The sequence below is a fragment of the Pimephales promelas genome, chromosome 18, assembly GCF_988280905.1.
Source record: "Pimephales promelas chromosome 18, fPimPro1.hap1.1, whole genome shotgun sequence".
NCBI classification, from domain to species: Eukaryota; Metazoa; Chordata; class Actinopteri; order Cypriniformes; family Leuciscidae; genus Pimephales; species Pimephales promelas.
The window spans coordinates 4,791,313-4,798,111 of NC_142786.1; positions in this window are offsets into that span (position 1 = coordinate 4,791,313).

A 6,799-nucleotide genomic window follows, 5' to 3' on the forward strand; every position below is an offset into this window, starting at 1 on the left:
AGGGACATTTAAAATGTCATTTTAAATCCATTTTTAACCCCTTAACTGTCACCGTCCCGGTACCGGGACGCCTAACTTTACTTCACTATATTTCTATTAAATCCTAATCGAATTATGACAAATTATATATTGTTGGAAAGGTCTAAGACTTCTAAATAAATATTCTGCCCCTGTTTTGTGTTACAAATTATGTAGGAAGAGTAATTAATGAATTTATGACAAGAGTGCACCTAAAAAAATCTGCATCATATCAGGAGGTCTGACCTTTGTCACAAAAAGTTGATACACCCACTTTTAATCATTGAAACTTCCGTTTTTATGCTAAAAGTTAATAATAAAACATATAATCTAGTATTTTTCAATAAAAAATAAAAAGTATAGTATAACATTATCCTCTAAAAATTATAATATATATGTATATATTATCCTCTAAAATATAATAATATTTTTTATCACCTTTTTTATTATATCACATATTTTAGTAGTTATCATAAATGAGGTATCATTTGAAAGCTTACAAACTCAGAATTCATCCTGTGAAAACTGTTTTATAATTGAAAGTTGCGTTACCATAGAAACGGTACTTATTTTATCAGGCTCCTCCCCTTTTGGGTATCATTATATCTCATAATTTATTATCAAAACCTTTTCTAATCTTGACAAAACCCATATTGTCAGAAAGGTCTGAGTCTCAAGGTTCCAAATTTTGTGACAAAATTGATATTTGGACAGAAATGTATTAATTTGTTAAGGCAGAATGTACACAACTAAATTCAATGGAATTCAATGGCACCCGGTGGCTATTTTTGGTACTACGCCTAAAAAAAATCTCATGGGAACTTCAATTTTTGTGATATCAACTTCAAATTTGGAACATAACTTGGTTAGATTTATGGCTTTGATTTTATAGTAATTTTAGAGTAAAAATATTTTGTAAAATATATATTTTATATAAAATAAAAAAATATATAGTACAGTATATTTGATTTACTGTGAATTAAAACTTCCATAACTTTTTCATACTTTCATTTTTTGAAGTGTTTTCACTTCAGCAATAATCTGTGAGTGTTTTCTTTAAAACAAGACCAAACTTGGGTATATATTCCAAAGCATTCTTGAATTACAACCATTTAAGTGTGAATAGAGCATTTAACCCCCATTCTCAAAAAGGGGGGGTGACAGTTAAGGGGTTAAATCCAAATCCTCTCTTAAAGAGGATGCTGACTGACCAGCATTAGATTCATAAACCATTATAAAATGTATGGAAAATTATGTTATTTTATACCTACTTGGGGCGGGCATTAAAATGGTTCAAAGAACAAAATCAAAAATGTTTGTTTTTTCTGTAGAATGTAATACATATTCTGCTTGTGTACTATGATTACAAAGGTGAGTTTGCACCTATGAAATATCTTACAGATGAGATGGCACAGTGACAAGGTACTAAGGACTTTTCTCAATGAGCTCATTTATCATTTATTAGAGAAAGATAATTATATTGGCAAACATCTGAAAAAACCTGTTTGACAGACAAAACACAAAAGCCAAGTGGTTCAAGTTCAACTGGTTTGTACAAGTGAACCTGCCAATTGTACTGGGATTGTCAGGGTACATGGAATATTGTTATATAATTTTCTAGTATAATGCAAGCACACTTTTCAGTCAAAACTGAAGTAGATTTTAAAATATGAAAAAAAGAGGTAAAAGAGGTAAGCCTGATCTGGTTAAGTATGAATGCGATCCGTACATCATCCGGCATGTTGATGCTATCATGTGACATACAGTACGACGTTCTCACAAGTGCAACAACTTTAATTCATCTACCTGTAAAATATCTTTATATTGACGAGACTTGCTCATTTTGTGGTTGAAGAAACAGCTGGCTATTTATTTTGTGATTGTAGTGTAACCAATAAATTATGGGTTGATTCAAGTTCTTATATTTTTAACCCACTAATGAGACTGACCCACAGTTGTATCCTTAAAGATATTATTTTATCATTTGAATGTTCATATCAAAAAATGTTCACCCACAAGCAAAAATCACTTAAATCTCCATTGTTTTCTTGTTTAAATTGAACTCTTCTTTAATCCCTCGGGCTTATAAATAGCAAACAAAAAATGCATTTTTTATGTATTATGATGAATTATTCAAAGATATTTAACCTTGTCATTGTGCTTTTTTCCTCTGTGTATACATCTTATATTATGATGTACACAACACTGTAAAAAATTATCATGATTTTGACGGTAAAAGACTAGAGGTTGAAATGCTACAGTGAAAAAGTGTTAATTGGTTAACAGAAAGTTTCCTTACTATATACAGAAAATAACTGTGACGTATATAATGGTACATTCAATGTAATTTTACAGTAAAATACCATTAGATTTACAGTTTTTGGAAGAGAAAAAGAACAAGTCATTGTAAAATTTACAGTGAAAAAACATAAATTGACATTCCCACAATTCCCTGTGTGACACTTCACATTTGATGTATTTTATTTTGATGTATTTTAAATAACTATTTCTATATAATTTTCTTAGTTTTTTTTTCTAACCAGAAAAATGTACATGTACATTAGAGTTTTATGTTACATCTAATGTTGTTAAATTAATTTTGATTGCATTTTTTACATTTCAACATGTTATGATGGTCTTTAATGTTTGTGTGACACTGTGCAGCTTCTTTCTATTTAACTTTCTTTGCTTGTGAAGAGCTCTGATGAAAGTCATGTGACTTTCATATCTGCTGTGATTGTTGACTGTCGGTGTATATTACAATGGTGCAAAACAGATATTAATAAGGTTAGCAAATTAACATTATATCAGATAATGAAATACGGTTTATTGCTGTAAAATCATATACGGTAAAAGTCTGTTATGGAAAGAAGCGTAAATGGATGGAGAAGCATAGGCAGAGAATGTCTAATTGAAGAGAATTGGCACTGGCTGGTTACTTCCAGTTTCTGGACTGGCTGCAGTAACACGTCTCTGTCCATGCGGGGGCGCTCGCGGTCGAGTGCAGAATGAATGGGAGTCAATGGGGTTTCACCCCCAGAAATCCACTTTTCTCAGGATGTAATTTTTTGTCAAGTAATTTGAAAGTTGCATTCAAAAGGGAGGGCTAAGATAATACACTCAGCTGAAAATTGCATTTTTAAGTTCACTTATCTGTTCAAAAAATCCATTCAAACATGTGATGACGTCACGCAATAGCAGAATGCTAGCGCATTCCGGCCAACACCGACCTAACCTGTAAGACATCGAAAGGACACAAGTACTCGTTCATTCGACTTTTGGCCTATAATCTATATTGAACTTCCGGAATCAACAATAAAATCTATGTTGATTTGACGACAAGCAGGTGAAAGAGACACATTTAGCCGTTTAGCCCCATAGACTCCCATTCATTCTGCACTCGCCGAAGTGTGTGCAGAGTGCAGTACAAATACTTCGTATCTAATGTAACAAAGTACAAATACTTCGTTACATTACTTGAGTAGAAATTTTGGGTATCTATACTTTACTTGAGTCATTATGTTTCAGCTGACTTTTTACTTCTACTCCTTACATGTTCACGCAATTATCTGTACTTTCTACTCCTTACATTTTAAAAATAGCCTCGTAACTCCCATTTCATTTCGGCTTGTTTATATTTCGGCTTGTCGTCGTTCAAAAAATTGGCCAATGGACTTTATGCACAGCTGCACTACTTCCTGAACTTAAGCCAGCTCCTTGTTTCCTGTCGGCCATTATTGGCCAAATTGATTAGTTCAGGTGTGCCTGACCTCAGTAGTCACGGCAACAATAATCAGACACACCTGAATTAAACAAGTTTGGCCAATGATGGCAGACAGGAAACAAGGAGCTGGCTTAAGTTCAGGAAGTAGTGCAGCTGTGCATAAGGTCAATCACACAAACGTTTAATAGATCTGAGTCCCGCCTCCTGAACATCGTGAAACTGATTGGCTTTGTGTTTTCTTTCTAACTTGTGAGAGGCTGTTACATTTGGCATGCGAAGCGGCAAAACTCATCCGAAGGAATTAGGAAACCCAGATGCGGTAAGCCATGAGGGAAAAATCAACAGTTTTCTGCTCAAGAATACGGGGCAAATCGCGTCAAATATTGATTTTGGGGACAGCCGTTTTTACAATATAGCCTACTGTAAGACAATCGCGGGATGTGTGTTTGAGAGAGAGAGCGTGTATGTGAATAAGCGTGTGAGTGAGAGAGAGAGTGTGTATGTGACTGAGCATGTGTGTGTGTGAGAGAGAGAGAGAGAGAGAGAGTGTGTGTGTGAGAGAGAGAGAGAGAGAGAGAGTGTGTGTGTGTTGTGTATATGTAACTCTACATTAATTTATAGGATCAAAATATCCCCATAAAGATGGTAATATCCGAAATCCTGGTCAGGAATTTTGTTTTTTAAACGGCTTATAAATCAGACTACGTGATGTTTGTTGAAAATGCAGAAAGTTATCTGTGATAGGGTTAGTGTGGGAGGGGGATACACAGTTTGTACAGTATAAAAATCATTATGTCTATGGAAATTCCCCATAAAACATGAAAAATAACATTGTTTGATAAAATTGAAACCTTGTCATCCCAGTCCCATCTGCTGGACTGAAAGAAGTGTCAGTGCGCTTAGGACGCTGAAAACATGTCTCAGAGCAATGGGCACAAGTGACACAGGACAGTATTGCTGTGTGTCATGTCCAACAGGACAAACTCAGTTAATTTCTGTTAAAGGGATAATTTAAAAATGAAAATTCTGTCATCATTTACTCACACTCAAGTTGTTTCAACCAGTTTGTTTCTTCTGCTGAGCACAAAAGAAGATAACCAGCAATTAACCATCTATTCATGATGGTTACATTATAAAGTGTTGCAGAAAAATTAAAGATATGTTCGCATTTCCATATTTTGATATTAGAAGGGAAGGGATGCTGCTTTCACTACCAATGCTTAAAAACATCCCAAGCTAATGTTTGATGCACAGAATTTGGTGTGGTTTTCCTAACCCCCATTGGTAATGATCATAGTTAGTATAGCATGCCACTTTCATCAAAACCTATTACAAAGCTACAGCAATGTCATGTCATTAAATACGATAAACAGAAAAAGAATTGCACTAACTGTTCGTTACAAGCAGCATTTGCCGTCAGGCAGGTAGCTAAGCTAACATAAACATATTTTTGCTATAGCCCAACGTTACCTGCTGCAAAATATGTACACCATATGTACAAGACAAGTAGAGTTATTTTTATGCAGTGTAATTTATCACTTTACCACTATCTTGTCTTTTTCTTATCCTCCTCTTCCTTTCTCTTCTTTCTTTTCTGGCTTGCTCAAGCATAATTCCGCTTCATGATGACTGTCGAGGAGGTTTGTACTTTACCGGCAGCAGAGATGGCGTGGTTGGCTGGCTGCTGTCAGCGACTACTGAGGGGGATTCTGACAACAGTGTCATTGCACTTTACGGCATTGACTATAAAAGGGGCGCTCACAGTTTGTCGTTGCATTTTATTCTTAAACAGTCGTTGTCTTGGGGCCTAAGCATTTGCTTGGTTTGCCTGTGTTTGCCTTGGTTTAGCGCTGCACCGCTACGAGCCGTTTGACAAGAGCGCAAATCTCCACTTCTGCACCATTTTTTTTCCTCATCTATAAGTTTGTCACTGTAAAGACATTGGACGGTAACATTGCCGCCCTCTTCACCTGACACCCTATTGCTGGCCACTGACAGATCTGGAGCACCTGAAAACTCCACCTGAGCAGATCAATTCAAAAGACATACCTTTAGATACTTTTCTTCCTTGTTTTTTCTAGCTAAACAATTCTCTGTATCAGTAAGTTTTTCAATTTACCCAAGTTTTCAGGATGACTGCTCACCGGCTACGCTCTCCCTGTCAGCGTTTTTGATAGCAACACAAACAGTGTGATTGACAACAACATTAGGGAGTCTTGAATATGCTGTCCTCTTCCATTTATGCCGTTACAGAAAACTAGTTTTCCAGTACAGTTGCGTTCACACAGCAGATCTTCTGCAAAAATGCGGTTGTGAGTCCAGAAAATGTACAGGTGTGAGTTCGGTTATGTAATGTGGTTGTCACTCCTGTAAACTCCAAAATAATTATTTTAAAATGATTTTTTTTTTTGTGTAGCCAGCAGGCCTGATCTCAATATTCAGATCACTAAGTTCACACAGTAAATTGGAAAAGAAAAATATTTGGAATAAATCTCAATATGGTTTTACTGTAGAAATGTAACAATCTGCTGTCTTACTGATTTTTTTATTACATTAGGCTGTTTAACTGTAATGTTCATCCTGATATAGTTTAGCTATAAACTAATGTACAGAATTAATGCTGCTCAATTTAGTCACTGTATAATGTGCAACATTATTACATCAGATTTGTCAATGTTTCAAAAACATTAAAAATATATTATGACTGGCAAAGCAGAAGTGTTTTGAAAGAATCCTACTCCCTAGAATAATTTAAAGAGCCAACACAGGTTTCGTATCCAAAATCGACTCATGTTTCCTAAAAAAAACTTACCTAGGGTACTCAGGAGAAAAGCCATGATTTTACACAAACGATAAACCTTTCTCAAATGTATCTGTGACTTGTATCTTAACCATTTGAAACAAACTTCCTTTTATAAACTATTGTGGATTTTAACATTTCCTGCAAGTCTCACATCCTTCTTTTCTCATGACCGTACACCCACCAATGAAGTAAACGCAGGGCTGGAGCTGGGGTTGTTGCTGTTGGATTAGGTTCCCCCCCATTGAAATCATCAC